The 21,342-nt window shown below is 51.9% G+C and overlaps 1 protein-coding gene across 3 annotated transcripts in view; it reads right to left on the reverse strand.

Moving 5' to 3' along the window:
• The window catches only part of HIVEP3 (HIVEP zinc finger 3), a 402,195-nt gene that overhangs the window by 68,974 nt on the left and 311,879 nt on the right, over positions 1 to 21,342 (reverse strand). For all 3 annotated transcript variants that reach the window (XM_079777696.1, XM_079777695.1, XM_079777697.1), the window contains one exon: positions 4,128 to 4,321. The gene's annotated coding sequence lies outside the window, so the exon portion shown is untranslated. The remainder of the gene's footprint in view (positions 1 to 4,127; positions 4,322 to 21,342) is intronic.

The raw sequence follows: 21,342 nt of genomic DNA on the forward strand, positions 1-21,342 counted from the left end.
AAGCGTTGCCCATGCTCATGTGCCTCTTCCTGCCCAAAGCTGGCTTGGCGTGCTGACCCAGCTGACCTCTGCCTTCCCTCTCCTCTCCCCGGCCCCTTCCCCCACCTTGATCTGCTGAGTGGGTGCAGAGGCCCTTTGCATACTGATGAGAAGCTAGCTACATGCTCATTCCACCCCACCCCATATTTCTTCCAATACTTTAAACTTTCCCCACGTTCTTCTGGACCTCTTCGTCCAAGCCGACGGCTGGAACTCATTAGAGGAGCCGCAGAGAGCTGCGTTTACGTCATCAACAATAGTTAGGAGACACCTTAACTTTGGCAGAAACTCACGAGGAGGCTTCTCCATGCTTCCCGCACCCCCTTCCTGGTCACCTCACTTCTCTCCTCCATCTTTTACTACCTCCCCCCAACTCTCGGCATCCGTGGTTCCTCCATTATCCTTAAGCACAGAAACGAGAACCACCAAAATCTGCCAAAGGGGCAGTTTTCAAGTTGTGTTCTATGGACGTGTTTCAGGGGTTCCTCACGTGTCACATGAGATTTTATTCCAAAATATAGTTTGACTCCTAGTAAAACCTCTAAGAAAAATGGACCTGCACCTTAAATCATGGTCTATGGCACAGGGTGCCCACTAAGCACAGCCGAGGGTGCCGCTTAGCGTGGTGTGTGCTTCGGACTAAGCCTGGGCAGATCTTGAACTTCAGTGTTGAAATATGTCTTCAGCTGGAAAGTTGGAGCTCTTTACTGGGCATCTTTCCGTTGTTGTTTAAATTCAGGACTATACATGCTTCCATAAACCACACAAACAAGGTCTCTCTAAGGCTCTCAGCGATATGCAAACGTATTACATGAATTATCACAAAAATGCAATAAATGACTGTGTGCTTCCTGTCTGAGTGTTGTAATAAGAAGGAATTCAAGCAGTTGTTTGAAACTGTCAGTGATGCAAACCAGAATTCCCTTCTCCTTCCCGAACGTCCACAGAACTGTGAACTGAAGACCATCCTGGGCTGCAGGTAAGCCGATAGGACCGGCTGTCATTCACAGCCTCTTACTGATAGGACTTAGAATTTTCCTAACCCTGTGCAACCCAGCCAAAACAAAAACGAAAAGGCAATCCTGGATGTTACAGCTGCTAGAGCATCTAGAACACAGGCCAGCAAATTTCCAGAAAGGGCCAAATAGTATTTCTGTCTTTGTGGGACAGTCTGTCCCAACCACTCCGCTCTGCTGAAGAGCAGCCAATATGTGAATGAGTGGCATGGCTGTGCTCCAATAACATTGAATTTACAATGATCAGGCTGTAGTTTGCCCGCCCCCATCTAGACCCGAGATTCCAATGCGTCCACGCATCAGAGTCATTGTTCTATTGATGGACTGTGATAATAAACAGGTGTTAAAATTTCTACTTTACAAATAAATGTGTACTAATAAACTACCACTTTAACCATTTTGTATCATTGGCATCCCATGCAGGATTTGATGTGTAAAAAATGGCTTCTAAGACTACAAACGTTTGCAAACTACTAGCACGGAGCTTTGCTGCTGAGAAAATACTTTCATATCCATTTTCAAATTAGGTTCGCTCTCTAGTCACTTATTCGGAAATCACATTCACTCTGAAATGAGGTCCTTACTAAAGCAGGGGCTCTGACTCAACATTTCAGATGGTGTCAACGGGCCTCTCCAGCACAGGGGGTCCACGAGGCCACGGAAGGCTGGCACGCGGCAGGCTCCTGCCTGGCACACCTGCCGGGCCTGAGCCTTCCACTCACTCAGATGCCGTGGATTCCAGCCCCTTCCTGGTGGCTGGGGAAGCTGGGCCAGCAGTGGGCCATGCGTGCCGGGCACTCCAGAAGCACTGAGTCAGCATCCCATTAATCACAGATGCTTTTATTCCCTCGGGAGAGCACAGGAAGGGGTGGGGACCAGACTTCTTGCTGGAACTGACAGCTCACTTCCCTCTGAGCCAGTCCCATCCTCTACAGACTCTTCCCTGCAGCTGGCAGAGCCCACGAGGACAAAAGGACAGTTTGGGAGTGAAGTGGGGAGGGCACATGCCATGTCTGGGGAGGATTCCTCCTCTGCACTGCCCAGGACAGCTCCCCCATGTCTCTGCCTGCGTCCCTCAGCGGTTTCTCAGGTACCCACTGCACCCCTAGCTGAATAAGCCCAGCTCTGCCCTGAGACTGCCCATGGGGGAGACCCACGATCTAACTGTGATAGGTGCAGAGGAAATAAATGCTAAATTGAGGCCCCATGAGAAATCATCCCAAGGAAGGGGGGCCATTCATTCCAGCTCTATTGATGCCTATGACATGTAGACATTCCTGTGGGGGTGGGGGGCATCCTTGAAGCTGTTACGGCCCCTCAGGAAGCATCTTGGTGGAGAAGAAGTACTGGGTCTTTTGTAACCGGAGGCTCTGTTCCTTGTTAGCTGTGTGACTATCTTTAAGTTACTGCACCTCTTCATGCTTTTCCTTATTTCCACAAAAGGGGCCATGAATCAGCTGTGCTGGGTTTTCTGCAGGACCTAGTCTTGTCTGTAAAATGTAAAGTGTCAGGGCCACGTGCAGTGCCAGGCCTTCCTTCACCCCGACTCTCAGGAACTCAGGCACTGGGACCCAAGGGCAGAGCCCGACAGACAGACACCTCACAGCACTGCTCCTGGCAGGACGGGGTGGCGGCCCAGCTGCCTGTGAGTCAGAGGGACTGCTCATGTTTGGGGAGCCCTTGTTGTGTGCCCGCATCATTCTAGGGGCCTTGCTTGGATTTCACAGCAGCCCTGTGAGGTAGGCACCACAACTTGCCTATTTTATAAGCGAGAAAGATGAGGCAGAGGGACTGAGCAGCTTCTGGGGCTGGGATTGGAACTTGGGGAGACCCAGAGCCTTCATTATTAAGCACCACGTCAAATAGCCCTCTCACAATGAGGCTCAATGCCCAGGCCTTCCTCAGAGTCCAGGGGACGATTCCTTCCCCTCCGCTGGGAACACTGCTCACGGCCTCGTCCAGTGGGCAGAGGCCTGGGCCCGGCACCCGCAGTTCAGGCTACAGTGATGCCATCTCTGAGGGTTGCCTAAGCCTGCTCTCCTCTCCATGAGAAAACTTTCGCTTGGAGGGAAGGGGATGCTGACCACATACAGGGCTGGGAAGCAACCCCTGGGGCTCAGAGCCATGCCCACAGGACTAGCATTCCAGAGACCCCGGTAGGAGGCCCAGAGGCCAGACCTTGGCTGTATCAGAATCAAAATATAGGTCTCTGTATCTTCACCCCTCAGGCAGTCTGATTCACAGACCATTGGTGGGCCAGGGAGTCAACTTTTTTTGTTTTTTAACCAGGCACTCTCCCCGCCACTCCTCTATCTTTGGCAATACTGATGCACCCACAGCCAGACAAAACATCCAAGACATATTTCCAACCCAGTGAGCTTCTACAGCACACACCTAACCTGAACTTCTAACCTGAAACCATCACACATACCTGAAGAACAAAAAAGATCACGCACACACTCACACTCACACACACACCCTAATGCTGGGCGCTTCCCAGGCCAGCTCAGTCAGTATCTTTGGAGCTGAGGCCCTGCTACTGGCACTTTGAGGAATTCTCCAGGTGATTCTAATGTGCAGCCACGGCCCTGGACCTGACATCCTTTCAACTCTTAACAAAGGGGTGGGCCCTGAAGAGATGGTGCTCAGTCTTCAGCACCCACTGGGCTCCTCTGACCAGGGAGTGGGTGACAAGAGCCTTCAAGGATGGGGGGTGGGGAGAGGCAAAGAGGCGATGGAGCTCTGGTGAGCAGGACACAGTGGGGCTGGCGGGCGGGGAGGCTGTGCTCCCTGGAGAGGAGTGTTGCCAGGGACAGAGTGGAAACTGAGGAACTGGGGACCCAGGACTACACTTGGGGGACACAGCATGAGGCAGTGCAAGAGTGCCTGCACTCAAGGTCTCTACTCCTGGCCAAGGAAGTCCCCAGAACGTCTGGCTATCACAGAGGCTGAAGGAAGGCAATAGCAACAACAAAAACAATACATTTCAAAGCGGATGAACACTAGCAAGCTTAGGCAAGAAAAACCCAACGGCTCCCCAGCGAGCATTTTCAGCGCCCGCCCATTTCTTACCTGTGCTGCAGGCACCACTTTCGATGACCAAAACTGAAACGCTGTTCTCGTTGAAAACCAGCGTTCATGTCCACTCCTGCGCCGCCCTCGCTCACGCTCTGCTCTTCCCTCCCCAAGGGAGAGCTTGCCTGGACAGTGTTTCTTGCGGCTCCTCCATGAACTAGTTCGAGGCTGCCCGGTTTGTGTCTCGAATCCTGCAGGGGCGGTTGAAACACAGGGTCAAGGAGTTTGCTTGGTCAACTTCTTTAGACACAGAGCAATCTCTACCTGGTCCCAGGAGGCCCAGGCCCCCAGCTCCTCCCAAGCTGCTTGTCTTGGTGCAGGGCTAGACCCCCAGTTCCCCAGGGAAGACGGTGTGGCCTGGCGGCCACCTTATACCAGCTCCTCCTGACCTCCCTGAGCCCCACCTCTTCACCGGTAGAGGAGGCAGGTTCAGGGCAGGAGCTGGACAGTTACTGGATGAATGGACGAACGAGTGAGCATCAGTTTTCAGTAATCAACTTGCCAGGTTGTTGTCAGATTGAATAAGAAAATAGGAGAGAAACCCGAGTTGTTGCAGTGGAGTATGGTGTGGTGTGTCACATCCACACCGCTCACTTGGGACTGCACGCTTGTTTGCCTGCTGGAGGCAGAGTGGTGTGATGGTGACAATGTGGCTTCTGGGGCCGGGATACCTGGGTTCCAGCCCCAGCCCTTCTATTCATTACCTCTGCGGTTTTGGGATATGGCTTAGCCTTGCTGTGTCTGAAAAAGAGGGGCTAAGAATGGCAAGTACCTCCAGGTTTAAATGATTCAGCACCTGTAGAGCAAGCATGACAAACTCAGAGGCTAACATGGGCCAAATAAACGAGGCATGCGGCACCCCGGCCGCGAGTTTGACATGCTTGCTGTAGAGGGCTTGGACCAAGCCTGGCACGTGGTCTGGCCGGTGTGATTGCTATGGATACTATCACTGCCCCACAGTGGGCCAGCAATCTATTTCTGGAGTAGCCTGCACCCAGGCCTGGGCATTGCCACCTTCCTTCTCTAGGGCACCACACTTTGCACTGGCACAGCCTACAGATTGCTATGGACGGATGGGTAATCGAAGTCCTCTGCTGCCCGCCCCACACTTGCTGCTCTCAAACCCAGCCAGCCGTGTCCCACCCACACGCCAGAACAGCAGCGGGCCACCACCGAGTGCGGCTGAACTTGCTCCGCAGCTCCTGATCCTGAGCCTCATCCTGCTGTCCAAGCTCTTCACACTCCACGGTTTCCCACCCTCCCCAGATCCGACCTCACACTCTCCACTCGATCTCAGTTCTTACTAAAAATGTCTATGCTCGATCCCTCCCAGGGGAGAAACACTGACTTCTCAGAACATGCTATTCTATAAGCAGTCCACAATTTCCCACCTCCGAGCCTTTGATAAAATGCTACTCCCTCCCCCGACGGCCATGTCTATATCCACCCAGCCAGATCCTGCCCTTCCTCCCTCAAGACGCACTCAGCTCCCCCAAACTGGACACAGGTCCCGCCTCCCCGGAGCACCCAGAACACAGCTGCTGTGCATTTCGAGATCAACGACAGTGCCCCGGGAGTCTGGCAGCCCGTGTGGATGCACACAGCTTGGCGGGGTCGGTCTGACTCACCCCCCACCCCTAGAGCCTGGTGTGATGCCTCGCACGCAGTCAGGGTAGAGCACTTCTCTTTAGAAACTAATTCGGCTATTCATTCATTTAACAGCTTATTTGGGTCAGGCCTGGCGACAGCTGCTGATAATACAAGACAGCAAAGGTTCAGCCCCTACCTTCAAGGGGATCACATTAGGGATCAGGGGTCATGAGGTGCATTCCAGTGTCCCTGGCTCTAAGCTACCCCATGGCAAAGGCAGAAAGAAGAGAGTAGCCCACTCAGATGGCGATTGAGCATGTGACGGAAAGAGAAGAGGCTATTTCAAACAAAGGGAGCTGTGTAAGTAGACAGGAGACCCCAAACTGGCCAAATGTTTAAGAACTGCCTGCTGTCCACCAGCAGGAGGTGAGGGGACAGTGATAGCTCACAAGGGGAGAGTTGGGCCAGGGAAGAACTTGATATATGAGATAGCCCGGACTTGATCTTACACTGGAGTGAGGTCACTGAATTGTTTTAGTCAGTGAGGTAATGTAGTCAGACCAGGGGCGTGGCTCAAGGAGAAGATGGGATGAGGTGGAGGGAGGGAGCCACTGCTCTCCCACCCACCAGGGAGGCCAGAATCACCTGAATGCCACGCCTGGCCTCCAGAGGTGGTGGACACGCCTGTATCCCCACCACCCTGAAAAGTTACACACACCCGAGGCTCCACATGGGAAACTGTGCCCATTTGTTTACCTCTCCTCCAAACCCTGCTGAAATAGAGAGAAATGTAGAATAAGAACAGACCTATAGTAGCACCAGCTGGTCAGCAAGTCTGAGGAAAAGCAGACGGGTGGCAGTGACAGAAAATCTAATCAGAGCTAAGCCAGCCTCGCCCAACAAGGGCAGGGCAAGGCCCAGCTGCCAAACACCCAGGAGGCTCCCTCAGAGGCAGCAGGAGCCAGGGCAGGACAGGCTGATGGAACCCCTAAAATCCAAGGATAATGAGTGAATCCTTCAAGTTTCCAAAGAAACTAAAGTGGGGTGGGGAGGGAGAACAGTAATCACCTAACCTCACACTGCCATCATTAGCATGCCTCTCCTCTTCCTGGAGACTAGCCCTGGCAAACGGCTTCATTGTATGTTACAGAAACCTTCTGAAGACCCATTAGCTCTTCAATCAGTAGTTTGTGCCCTGCCTCAGCTGGGTGGCTCAGCTGGTTGGAGCATGGTCCTGCACACCAAAGGTTGTGGGTTCGATTACAAGTCAGGGCACATACCTAGGTTGTGAGTTTAATTCCCGGTCAGGGTTTGTAAAGGAGGCAACCTATCAGTGTTTCTCACATTGATGTCTCTCTCTCTCCCTTCCTCTCTCTCTAAGAATCAATAAACATATCCTCCAGTGAGGATTTTTAAAAAGTGAATTGATTGAATTCCTTGCTTTGCCTCAAAAATTCCTCCTCCTTTTTTCCACCACTTCCACATATCCCATTTTAGGGACTTCCAATCAGCAAATCCCTACCTCACCCTGTTCCTCCAGACATATGGCTCCAGCTCCATGGAGAGCAATAAACTTAGCTTCATGTCTGACAGTCTCTACAAAAACTTTGAGAATCAAATTGACATTGGACTTGACATCGTATCACCTACTGCTAGAGGGCAACAGAGCAAAGACTACAGCGCTCTGAGGAAAAAGAGTTAAACCCCAAGATCCGTTACTCAGCCAAGTCTCAAAGCCAAAGAGAGAAGTACTAAAAATAGTATGCCACCCACTTATCTTAACAAAATTACTCAAGGAATTACTCCAACCAAATAAAAGCTGTATCAGAATAAGTCATTCAAGAAAGGGCAAGACAGGATACACAGGAAACAGTGATGAACAATTAAAGCAGAAACATGTACAGTCAGATCTAAACAAATGTTGATAATAATGGTCTCATCTTGTTGGGAAACAGACGCCATTTAATTCTTAACATTAATAGAGAAGTATGGTCTTTAATTTTTTCATTTAAGGGTAACCATTTCTAGAAGAAAAGTAAGTTACAGGCCTTTTCAACCACTGTGTGTGGGGGAGGGAGGGGAGAAAAAAAGAAAATTCAAGTAATTCAGCAAGAGTTAGGAAAGAGAAAACTAGACAGGAATGAAAAAAGTATCATTTAAAAAAAAAGACATGAAATAAGATAAAGAAAGTCCACACACATCAATAAACACAATAATGTGAATAAATTAAATCACTCTACACCCCCAGCCACATGCTTGGAAGTGACGCAGTTAAAGCAAATTGACACAGGAAGGTTCAAAGCAAAGACATGGCAAAGCGTGGAATAGGCAAAACGGTGACAAAAAGAAGGCAGGAAAGTCAATGTTAATACCAGCCAAAATGCAAAAATGTCAGATAAAATAAAAAGGGGCATTTGACATTGCTAGGTTTATTTTTCCAGGAAGATACAAATATCAAGAACCTTTACCTTCACCCTGGACAACAGACCCATAAAACATATGAAATAATACCTTCTCAAAACCAGAAGAAGGCAAAACAACAGTGCAGGCTGAGCACATTACTCAAGATTTGATGGTACAAGTAGCCTCCAGTGAAAACTGTGGAGGATTTTAAGGTAGTTAGGAAGCCTAACTTCATATGCACTCAAGAACAGAGAAAATGCCATTTTCTCAAACGTCCTTGTACTGGATGCCAAGAAAATCTCAAATTCCTATACACCACAGTCTCAGTTCTCAGTGCAGTAGAATTAGAAACGACCAAGTAGCAAAAGTAAAAAAAAAAAAAAAAAAAAAAAAAAAAAAAAGTAACCTATGTCCATGACAACTTAAAAATGCTTTTCCAAGTAACTCTTGAGTCAAATAGGACAGCAAGCCTGAGATTGGAGAATATGTGTAAATGCCCAACAGTGAGAACCCTACTTCTAAAAAATCTGTGGAATATAACCAAAGCTTCATTTAGAGGAAAAAAAAACAAACCTTAAGTGCTTTTATGATAAAATATGGTCGAAATTCAGTGAATTAAGCATCTAAACCGAGAAGCTGGAAAAAAAATAAACAGAAATGACCTAGAAGGAAGAAATGAATAAAGTTGAAAACAAAAACACATGATAATGAGAAAAGTCCAGCAGCTGCAATAATAGAAATATTAAGCTGCAAACTGGTTCTCTGTGACCAACAAAATGAACAAACCCCTGGCTAATCTGATTAGCAGCAGAGAGCAAAACCACAAATAACCATTAATACAGGTAATGGAAATATGCCTATGAACATCTTTTAAAATTTAAGAGAATTTGATACATACCCGATATCAAAGAATTTGAAACGTGATGATTTTCTAGAAAATTATAAATTGTAAAAACTGAAGAAGAGGGAGAAAACCTAAATAGACCAATAATGATAGAGGACACAGAAAGGGCTGTCAAAGAAGAAATTCCAAATTACCAGAGGAAGAATGGATCATTTCAATAGGAGAGCTGTGACCACTCTCTGTCTATTCATTCAACAAATATTTGTTAAGTACCTACTATGTATAAGACACTGTTCTGGGCACAGCAGTAAACAGAACAGAAAAGGTCCGGGCCTTGGTGGAGCTGAGGGTCTAGCAAGCAGAGATGAGCAGCAGACAAACAAGCAGGTATGACAAAATGGGATACAGAGTGAGAGGGTGGAGGATCCTATTTTAAATATAGTACAAGCACCACATTCAAACAGAAATTTATTTGGGTTAAAGATATAAATAAGACATATAAGCAAATCCACAAAAATGCCAGAACTATTAGAATATTATTATGATTTAATGTTGGAAAATTACCTTCAAAGCCTGAAATAGACCTCATTGTTCGTATGGAAAAAGACTAATACATTTCACTACATGAAGATGTTCAGCGCTACATATATCAAAAGGTCCCATCAACAGTTCCAAAGCAAATGACAAACCATATAAAGATATTTGCAACATATATAAAACAGGGTGAGTACCCATAATCTATATATATAAAAGCCTAAGCGACTTTTATGACCTGATGACCGGCTGGCAGCTATGATGCGCACTGACCACCAGGGAGCAGATGCCCAATGCAGGAGCTGCCCCCTAGAGGTTAGTGCGCTCCCACAGCCAACCTCCTGCAGTCCTGTCCCCCAGCTGGCCAACCTCCCACAGTCTGTCCTCCCCCCTTTCCCCCGCCCCCCACCGGCTGGCCCCAATTGGCCCCGATCACCGGCCAGGCTGAGGGATGCCACCTGTGCATGAATTTGTGCTCTGGGCCTCTAGTATATAATAAGCACCCATAAAACAATAAGACACACAGCTAATGAAATGAAGAAAGGAAATAAACAGATCATTATTCAAGAAATGAAAATATATAATAAATATGCAAAGATGCTTGGCCTCATTAATAATGAAATGACATATGTTGAAAATCAATATCACCCTTCCTCCATTTGGTTGGCAAGGAGGAAAATGACGGCTGCCATCCAGTGTTCCAGAGGAGTAGCCAAAATTTATGTGGACCCAGCAGCTTTACAAGTGCACACACACAAATGCACACATCATTTTAGACAAACCTACACACAGATGTGCACATACTAGTACACACGACTACTGCAGCCATTGTTAACAGTGAACAGGGAAACAACATAATATTCATCAGCAGGAATTAGGTTTAATAAGTAAGGGATGATAAATCCACCAAGTGGGACAGTAATGGAATAGTAACTTTTCTGAATTAAAAATAAATATATACCATCAATAATAGAGATTCATTATGACTTTATGGGTTGAACACGGGGTTCAATGCTTCTCATGGGTGAGCTCCCTGACCCCTCGCAGCCTGCTGGGTGAAGGCGGCCCCATTTCCCACACGAGATTCAGCTAAGAGACCTGACAAGTGGCGAACTTGGGTCTGACTCCGGAGCCGGCACATTTCGCGGTTGCACACAGTTTCTCTCAATGGGACGGCGTGAAGAAAGGGGCAAGCAACACCACAGGCACACACATATCTGTGTAGCTGTGAATGCTACCAAGGACCGGGAGGATAAACACCAAGCGGTCAGCTCGCCCAGGGGCAGGACTGCGGATGAGTGGGGTTTGGAGCCTGCATTTTCTTCTTATACATTTCTGTAGTGCTGTTTGCTATTGTTTCCTTTACAATATGCATGTATCACTTTTATTATAAAAAACGATATAAAAGTGTCTTATGTTTTGAAAACAGCTGAACGAGGGCAAGAGGGGCCCATCTCCAAGGTGGCCCCTCCCAGAGCAGGAAGCACCAGGGCCAGCTCCTCTGCCGGCCCCACCCAAAACCACAGCGGGGAGGCCCGTCCCCCCCCCCCCCCCCCCGCCCCCTCAGCTCCCCGTGAAACCAAAGCATCCCAGCATGTCCTCTGCTGGCCGCGGGTCAGGGCCCCACATCCTGCCGGGCACTAGGGTTGTCATCACTGCAGGGGAAGTTCAGCTGATGAGGGCTTAAAGAAAAACCCAGATGCCCTCAGGGGCTCGCCTCCCGGGGCCACCGCACAGCCTTTCCGAGGGCTGCCGAGGGGGCCGGTGGGCCTCACCCCCTGACCGAGAGAAGGTGGGCGAGGCCGGCTCCGAGGCCCTGGCTGCTCTCCTGACAGCAGCCTGTCCCTGGGCTGTGAATGGGACATCTGCAGATGGGCCAGCACACGGAGAAGCTGAATCTGATCTGCTTGGGGTAGGAAACTGTGGGCTGAATCTTTCTATTTTAATGTTTATTTCTGCTATTGTGGTCTATGGATCAATAGAACACACACACACAAACAAAAACAACAACCCAAGACACTAAACACATATGACGGAATGACATGGAGTAATCTCCGTGGGTCACGCTGGGCTACCCAGCAATGGGAGGGGACGAGCAGAGGATGACTGGCATCCCTCCTTGACCCTGCACCAGGGAAGCAGCATGGACAGCACAGAGTCAGCCCTGACATCGGAGAACTTGGGTTCAGATGCTGGTTTCACCCATTAATAGCTGTGTGGCCTCAGCTACATTACTGCGCCTCTCTGAGCCTCACTCTCCTCATGAGTAGAAAGTGAAGCATTCCACCCCTGCCTGGGTTTGCCATGTGGATTGGAGGAGACGAAGTGTGTGAGAGAGCCTGCGTGGACCCAGCACACAGGAGGCACTCAGTAAATGCCCACGCCTTCTTCAGTTATGATGGGAGACCTTCCAAGTCACGCTCCCTCTGTCTGTCTCTCCTCTGTCTGGCTCCTGTTTTGGGCTTGGCCCTGCGAGCTTTCTTGCCTCCTTCCCCAGGGGTCAGGCTCAGGGCCTCACTTTCCTGGGGTGCTTGTGTTTGTGTCAAATGCCTGCACGTCGGGCTGAGAACGCTGCACAGACGCGGGGCTCAGCCTGGAAGCTGCCTCTGGATCTTTCCTGGTTCCTGGCCGTGTTCTCCAGACAAGCACCTGCTCCCTCCCATGCAGTAGGGTGTCCTAACGAGGCAAGTGAGCAGAGGGAGAGGCAACGGAGCTCAGAGCCTTGCTGTGGACAGGGCATGCTTTGCGAATACCTGGGAAATGTTTTCCAGGAAAAGCAGAGTTTTTAAATCAGAGGCTGGTGACGCGTTTCCATTTGTATTGAGAATTGAAAAAGAGGAACTTCAAGTGCAGGGTAATGGATTCCATTTAGGGAGAGGCAGAACTATCCAGCCCCATCAACTCTGTACTGGGATTAGGCAGAAAACACAGTCATGGTTTTCAGGCACTGCAGGGAAGGGCGAGAGAGGCACTGAATGGCGTGAGGAGGGCACCAGCCCGGGAGTCTAGAGAATAAAGAGCAGCAGGAAGAGGAGGTGCAGACCAAACCCCAGGGGCTGTGTGAGAGGTCGAGGTGCTGAGAACTGCCAGGGCTCAGACAGGGCTAGAGGAGTGGTTTCCTGCTATACCAGGCCACGCCTCACGGCGGCCCTCTCTCACCGGAAGTCTTTCTGGCAACAGAAAGCCCGTGGACTGGCCCACACCTGAGGTCCAGCTGCCTCCTTGGACAAGACACTCCCTGCCACTGGGCTAGACCCCCGGGTGCAAAGGCGAAGTAGACCTGGCTCCTGCCTCAGGGTGCTACAGATCGAGAAGGAAAAATGGGTCAGAAAATCCGTGATTATGGCCCTTTCTCCCAAGAAGCCCCAAACTTGGGCTACTTCCCCCCAGGAAGGCTCATAACATCTCCCCAGTTTGTAGGGAGAGGCAGGGCTAAGGAAGGAAATCAACATTTGCTGGTGCCTACCATTCGCCAGTGCTGGCCCTATATGATCTCATGGTCACACTGCTGGGACGGGCAGGTGAGCCGACCCGCTCACCGTCTGACAGCTGAGGACGTGCAGGCTTAGAGAACAGACGTGGACAGCTTTGCAGAGCAGGACAGCCCAGGCCTTGGCGTTAGACAAAACTACTAGTTTCCGTTGCTGTGTGGCCTCAGCTAAGTCGTTTAACCCTTCAATTCTCAGTTTCTCATCCCTAAAATGGGAACAAAAGTTGACTCTTATTATTTAATTCTTGCAGTGATCCAATACATACCCCGGCCCGGGTCAGTGCAAGAATTAATAATGGAGTCAACTTTCCAAAACAATGACTTTCTCCCTCTTTTGGCTATTTCTGACCTTTTGGCTTTACTTCTATGTACAATGATTTTGTCTCCTAAAATTAGAAGATTCCAGATCCATAACAAGACTGTCACAGCTTAGTCACAGGGAGGACACAAATAAAAGTGGGTTGAGACGCGGAGACCCCAGGACTGCCGAACCTCCACCACGGCCCACAGTGGGGACGGGCAGGGATCAATCCTACCGAGGAGACTGTGAAACCGGGTGTGTGCTTGGAGGGCGAATTGCTTTCGGCCCCCACATGGCTGCTTCCTTAGCTCACAGGGGAGGCCGGTGGCCCAGGGGCGGCTTCTGGTCTGGATTCCAACCTGCCCCACGCGTGGCCGGTGCTGCCCCTCCCCCACCCAGCTCAGTCTCAGCGAGACAGAAAGGGCTGTGCCAGAGGAAACTCTTCTCTGCTGAGCCCTCCGGGTCTGCTCTGCTGTTCCTTTTTTTGGACTTTGTGGCTGTCGAGTGGGTACCTTTTTCCATAGGAAGTTTCCATTGCATCAGTTATTTACATCGTCACCACCTAGATGTAGGCTGTTTGGAATCAGTGAACCAAAACGGGCCCTGTGGGGCCCCTCACGACTTGCAGGGGTGAGGAGCACCTTGGTCAGCCTCAGGCAGGCAGTCCTACCTTCCGGGCTGTCCGACAGGTGGGAGGAATGGCCCAACCTGGCCGGGCCACCTTGCATCCGCCCAGTCCCTTTAGGAGCCATCTTTCTCAGATGGGATTTAAGAGCAGGGGCTCCTGGGTTCGAATTTTGACTGTTCCACTTCTTAGCTGTGTAACCAGGGGCAGGGAGCTCACCTACTATCTCTGGGCCCCAGTGAGCTGATTTGTAAAGTGAGAATTACAGTAGCATCTGCCTGGATGGAGGGGGAGGCGCTCCATCAGTTAAATCATATAAAGTGCTTGGAACTGGGCCTGGCCTAAAGCCTCAGTAAGTGTTGATCAATAGGGATGGAATCCTCTTTTTCTGTCACCTTTGCCGAGACCCCAGGGATCAACCCCTTCTCGGGACCAATACACACAGCGTCTGTGCTCACTCTCTCCATACGGCCAGATAACCTGTCCGGACGCTCAGCTCCCACCATGGCCCTCCCTGTCCCAAATCCTTCAGTGGTTCCTCCTGGAAAGCCCTCTACACTTGGGATGTCCTTCACCAATCTGCCAGGCTGCGTCTGATGGCAGTGCTCCCTACAAAGCCCGCTTGTGTCGGACGCCCCTGCTCAGAGTTCTGGTGCCGCCCTGCAGTCCTCGCTGCCTGGAAAGCTTGTCTCCATGTCCCTGTGGCCAGATCCAACCACATCCGCCACGTGAGCCAGCTCACCGGCCACCTCCTCCACAAAGCCCTCCAGGCCCTATGTTCTCAGGCCAGAAATGATCTCTCCTTTACAGCATTTGGTCTCTTTATTGTGGCATCTACCTTCTCTCCCCCGTGTATGGAATATCACACACACGAGCGCTTTTTGGCATCGCAGGCAAACCACATGATCTTTGAGGACAGGACACGGATGTGTGTGATTCATCTCTGCATCACTCACAGAGCCTTGAACATAGTTGGCGACAGTAAATGAGCGAGTAAACACTGAGTTCTCTCAATTTACTACCCCTGGGTGACAGGGGAAAATATCTGTGGGTGTGTTGGTGAAGATGAATCAATAGCCCAACAGCGTCCATACCCTCGTAGTGGTTCTTCTTGAAGGAACCAGCAGACCGGGGTGCCAGCCAAAGGGCTCACAGTCCCATCCATGGCTGAATCCCAGATGAGCAGCCCACAGCAGAGGGGCAGACTCTGCATCTCAGCACGGGGCCTTGAAAGTCATCCCAGGAACCCTGAGAAGTCCCAGAGCCATCTCTGACCTCCCTTCTCCTCACCCCCACATTCCTTATGTCACCAAGTTCTCAGTGAACTGGCTCCGTCAGTGTCTCTCAAGCCTAAGCCCCTCTCCCCTCCACGCCTCGGGGTCCTCTCTCCATGCTGCACAGAGTGGCGTTTCTGCAGCACTTAGCATGCTGCTCTTCACCACTTCCCATGCTCGCTGACCGCCATCAGAAACCCAGACTCCTGAGTCTCTGCCCATGTGACCACGTGACCTTCCAGCCTCACCCAGCTCCTGACACTCTCCCTCACCCTTGCCCTTCCACTGCCTGATAATTCTGAACATGTGGCCTTCCTCCCAGGCCCCAAATTCTTGTTCACCCTGTCCCCACTCTCAGGAAGTTCCTCCTTCCCCTCTGCCCGGCAAAGTCCCACCCATCTCTGCAGGCTCAGCTGTGACAATCCGCCTCCTGCCCCAGCCCCCGTCACTCAGGGACCTGGGTCACACCCTTTCTCCCAGACCCTCCACCCAGAGCCTTGCTGGAACACCGACCACATTGCACTGTGACAGGAGCCTCCTCTTGTCCATCCTCCCTGCAGACAGCGAGCGCTTCAGGGCAAGAACAACATGTACTGTCTGTGTACCTCCAGTGCCTATTAGCACAGCGCCTGGCATGTGGAATGAGTGATGAACAACAGTGAATAAACATACCACCACTGGCCTGCCTTCCAGGGTGTGGTCCCTGACATCACCACACTCAGGAACTCACTTTCCAGGACAAGCAACAGGTGAATCTGCCAAACTGGCAGGTCCCCAGTCCACCCAGACCAAAGGGTTTTCCCAGGGGAACTGCGTTCTCTCTTTGAGCTGCAGTCCCAGGACCCTGAACAGCCCGATGCTGAGTGGCCTGGGAATCAGGAGATTGGCCGAGGATTCGGGGCATATCCAAGAGGAAGGCATTTCACCTTCATGCTGTTGCCGTCCTCCTGGCCACTCTGCCCACTCCTGGCCCAGACCGTGTCCACCTTCCTATCTTTTTACCCTCGCCGGGGCCACACTCCTGCTTCCTTACCAGGCCGTCTCTGCCTACTGTCCTTTAAATAGCTAAACTCCCAGAACTATGGGGCTGGCAGGATGTGGGATGGCAGGAGGTGGGCAGGACGTGGGGTCTGACCCAGCTCTGGCCATGTGACTGAGAATAAATCATGTTCCCTTACAGGCCTCAGTTCCCCTTTCTGTCAAACCAAAGACCAGAATATGCCCATCTCTAGGGACTCCTTCTGCTCAAACTCCCTGTTGAGGAGCTGATTTACTTACCAGCCAGAATAACTCTTCCCAATTAAAGAAAAATAAACAGAGAGAACCATGTGTCTTTGTCAGCTCCTTCAGAGAGCCAGCATGGGTATCTAGCTCTGGAAATTTATTAGATGCCCTTTCAACCCTTGAAGGAATGCCTTCATTTGGTGGCAATTTCTACATCCTATTAGCCAGGGACTCAAAACACCCTTGCACACCCATTCCTTTTTGTCAATTTTAACATTGGGTAAGATGGGCCTTTCTCATTCTCATTTTTGACAAAGTGAGACTCAGGGAGGTGAGTGGCTTGTTCAAGTCCCCAGCTAGTGTGTGGGAGGGTGGCGCTGGCCCCCTGAGGTCACACCCCGGCTGCCCAGGAGCTGGCCTCACCCGGCAGGCAGGACACGCTGGTCGAACAACAGCACCCCCATCTCCCTGAGCCCTGCCACGTGCTTCCTTCATGCACGGGGAAGCACCCAGACAGGTAGGAGGCACAAAGCCACACAGTGCGCTGGCGGGAGGGAGATGCCTGGTTCCTAGAAGCCAGGTTCCTTCCAGGCCCAACATTCCAGAGAGAGGCAATGCCACGAGCTGGGCTCTGTGCAGGCAGACAAGCTTCCTTACTTCTGAAGGCTCCAGCCCCTCCGCCGCACAGGCCTCCTTGCCTCTGAACCCGTCTAGAACAACAGAAGCTCTGCCTCCCGAGACAGGCCCATGCCTCACTCCTCCTGGTCTCCCAGGCCATTCGGACCTCAGGGCCCCTCCTCGGAGACTCCCAATAAGGACTGACTATGTCTGATCTGGAGGGAGAGCAGGGAGGACCCAGAGTGCTAGGAGAGGAGATAGGGCTGCAGTTCTGGGCTTCTCCAGCCTGGCTCTCCCCAGTTGTTACCCAGGGTCTTGTGTTGTTACTTTGAGAACACTGGTCCTGTCTTCCAAGTTATACTGTAAACTCTTAAATGGAGTCCCCGCAGTAGGACCTCCACATGCGCCTGTGCAGGGTACAACCTGTGCCACCATCCGCAGCCCATGACGTCTGACCATGCCCTGCATAGCATCTGTCGCCACTGCAGTTAAAGAACTAGTACCTCATCACTTAGTCTCTCTCGAAGCATATGAATTCTCAGCAGAGGACCAGGCCCTGTCTGTCTTGTTACCAAGCTGTAGCCCAGCCCCCTAACATAGCATCAATAAACGTGTTTTGGAGAAATAAACTCACTCAGCCACTCACTCGTGCATTTAGTTGGAAGGGAAGTGGGCCAGCCCCAGGGCTGAAGGTGAGAGAGCTGTGTTCTGGTCCCAGCTCCCCCCTAGCTCCCCACGTGCCCTGAGTCAAGGCATCTCCACTCTCTAGGCCCCAGTTTCCTCATCTGTACAGTGGAGCGCGGGGTTAGATTTCCTGCACCACATCTGCATGATGCTGAGGGGGAGGACCTCTTTAAATTTTGCAGCCTGGGCACCTCATTCACCTCACCCATGTCCTGAGCCTGACTGTCCATGTTTCCTCTAGGTTTTGCCCAGGTCTAGGCATATGGGCAGAGCCAGTGAGGCAAGGGGAGAAGGACTCTCAGGCAGCAGGGTGACAGTCACAGCAGGAGAGGTGTTATTACTCCTAACTGCATCTCTGGAGAGAAGAGTGACACTGAGAGTGACGCTCAGCCTGGACAGCAGTGTGCTCAGTGGGCTTTCACGTCAACGTTTGCCTCCGGCCTGTACGTGAGGGAGGAGCGAAGTGACCTGCCCAAGGTCAGAGTTACCAGGTGCCACAGCCAGGGTGCGACCCTGGGCCCCGCGCTCAAGTCCAGGCCTTTCAGCACACGACGGAGTGTGGCTCCCACACGCCTGGGGCACAACTAGTTCCAACCGGCAGAAGCCACTCATTCCTCATGGAGATTCTGGCAATGCCTGCTGTGTGGTCCTATTCTTCTTCTCAAGGGGCTGCTGGGTGGGTGGGCAGGGGGAGGGGCAGCAGCATGCTGGTGGTTAAAACTCAGACAATGCAGGGTCCCCAGAGCCACCAATGCCTCAGGAGGGGCACAACGCGTCAGGGGGAAAAGCTCTTACTTAGGGTGGATGGGCAGGGGACCTGAAGCTCCAAAGGGCTTCCGGAGGGAGATGGGGGCAGCATTCCAGGCTGAGAAGATGGCACCTGCAAGGAGACCCTGCTCAGGGCTCTGCAGAGCGGGGTGCTCACCGAGGGAAGGCCACCTTCCCCCGCAGACAGGGAGCTGGCCAGTGGGGGCCTGTGCCCAGGGTGAGGCACCAGCAACCATCAGATCTCAGGAAAATAAGGAACACGCCTGCAACTCTGCTCTCTGAGGACCTCTCCCCATTAGCGTACTGCCTGCTGCTGCCGTAACACATTACCATCCAACTTAGTGGCTCAGAACAACACAAATGTATTAAGTCTGAAATGGGTCTCACTGGGCTGTAATCAAGGAGGCGGCGGGCCCCACTTCTTCTGGAAGCTCTAGGCAGAACCTGTTTCCTTGCCTTCTCCCGCTTCTAGCGGCTGCCCGCATCCCTTGGTTCATGGCCCCTTCCTCCATCTTCAAAGCCAGCGCGCGCGGGGGAGCCGTCCTCACACTGCCCAACTGACACCGAGTCCCCTTCCACTCTCAGCGGCCCTTGTGCCAGCGCTGGGCTATGGGTAATCCGGGGCAGTCTCTCTATGTTAAAGTCAGCTGATGAGCAACCATAATTCCATCTGCCACCTTAATTCCTTGGCCATGTAAAGCAATGTATTCACAGGTTCTAGGAAAAAGCATGGGGACATCTTTCGGAGGCCACCATTCTGTCTACCATGCTGCAAGGAACACATCTCCCCCACATACAGCTTCAGGACAAAGGCAGAGAGAGCGAGGAGATGGGGTGGTGTGTGGTGGGGGGTGCGGGTGGGGAGAGAGGCAGGCAGACACACTCACCCCCTACTAGCAGCTTCCTGGCTGCCTGCTTACTGTACACCTCCCTTGGAAAACTCGTCATGTTCCCACACTGCACCGGGCACGTGCAGTTTCCACAGTGACTGCAGGAGCAGAGCCAGAAATAACCCCACTGAGATGGAAAACATCGCTTCCTCGGTGCCCCACTTGCTCTTGCACACACACTCCCCGTCACCACACACTGTGGGCACGGGAGGCTCAGGCGGCCTTCCAGGGCTTGCTGATGCCTTGGGGTGCGCACCTCCTGCAGCTTGGCTCCGGGTGGGGGAACACAGGTGCATGGGCTTGCCCCCAGGGGTCTGACTGCCAGGCCGGGCTGGGCACCCTTGCTTCCCACCGTCCGTGGTGAGCCGGGAGTCTCCTCTCCCCCTTAGCCTCACCGCCGTGAGCTGCAGGTCCTTCCAGTGTCCCAATCCTTTCTTCTCTGACCTCTTGTCACCAAGCACTGGGATCCAAAGGGCACCCCCTTAGGCCGGAAGCCGTGATGTCCTCATTTCATCCCCTCCTCAGGCCTCCAGGATGTGACTGGCCCTGCCCTGTGGCAGCTGAGCCCACAGAGGGAAGCGGCCAGGGCCCACTCTCCGGAGCCCAGCTGCTCCCCGCCCTGCCTTTTCCCCGGGGAGCCCGCCCAGCCTGTTCCGTGCTCCTGCCCTGGGAGTCCCACCAGGGAAGCTCGGTCCAAACCCTGCCCCTTCCCAAAGCCCCCTCACCCCCAGGGAGTTTTCCTCGCAGAACTAGATCTTGCCCCTTGAAGGGGCTAAAACGTTTGCTGAAATATATAGACCAGCAAACATCTGGGCCTCACTGTCCATACCACGCACTCGTATGGCATGGCGTCTTGAGGGCCTGGGAAATCTCTGCCACAGTTTCTCACGGGTTATATCCTATTCTGTCAAAGGCAAACAAGAGGCACCGCACCTTCCACGTGCTGGGCACTGTGCTGAGTATTTCGCATGCATTAGTTTATTTAATCCTCACCTCAACGTAACCATCCCCATTTACAGAGAAAAAACTGGGACTCGGAGAAGGCAAACATCTTGCTCAAGGTCACACAGCCAGAAAGTGGTCGAGTCCAGACTGCACCCCATATGCCAGACTCCAAAGCTGAGGCTATAGCCACTATGTCATGTTGGGGGGCCGGAGGGGAGGGAGGTACATGGATGGATGATCTTTGCTAAATGACATGTTTCCAAAGTGCCTCCTAGAAAGCACTGAGACATGCTAGGTGTCTCCACTTTTTTTTTTTTTTTTTTTTCTTAAAAATCCTCACCCGAGGATATTTTTCCATTGATTTTTAGGGAGAGTGGAAGAGAGAGGGAAAGAGAGAGAAACATCGATGTGAGAGAAACACATCGATTGGTTGCCTCCTGCATGAGCCCCTACCAGGGCCCAGGCCAGGGCAGAGCCTGCAACCCAGGTATGTGCCCTTGACTAGAATCGAACCCGGGACCCTTTGGTCCGCAGGCGGATGCTCTATCCACTGAGCCAAATCAGCTAGGGCAAGATGTCTCCACTTTTGTCTCTTTGTACATGTCACAATTCAGTGGAAGATTTTATTTGGGCTGAAAAGAAGTGAGAGTTGGGGGACACTCTGCCATTTAAAAAGTTTGGGAATCACTAGACCAATAATAACCCCAAGGCTCAAAAACAGATGTGACCCACCCAAAGGCCCGGCTGCAGGGGCTGGAGCCGGAGAACTCCACTTGTTCCCCTGCTGCGCGAGGGAACTTTCATTTATTCTCCACTCAGCCCTCTGCGCTGCCTGGCACAGGGTTTGGAGTCAGTGTGGTGTGGGTCCTGGCTGCTGCTTCCTCAGAGCTGCCTCTGGGCCGGCCTGGCAGGGCAAGCACCAGTCTCTGCTTCCTCGCCTGCAGAGTGGGCCCGTGTGGGCGCGTGGAGCGAGCCAGCCATTGAGGGTGGATGGTGATCAGGGACAGCAGCGCTCAGCCCTG

The sequence above is a fragment of the Cnephaeus nilssonii genome, assembly GCF_951640355.1.
Source record: "Cnephaeus nilssonii genome assembly, chromosome: 7".
In the NCBI taxonomy this organism is placed as follows: Eukaryota; Metazoa; Chordata; class Mammalia; order Chiroptera; family Vespertilionidae; genus Cnephaeus; species Cnephaeus nilssonii.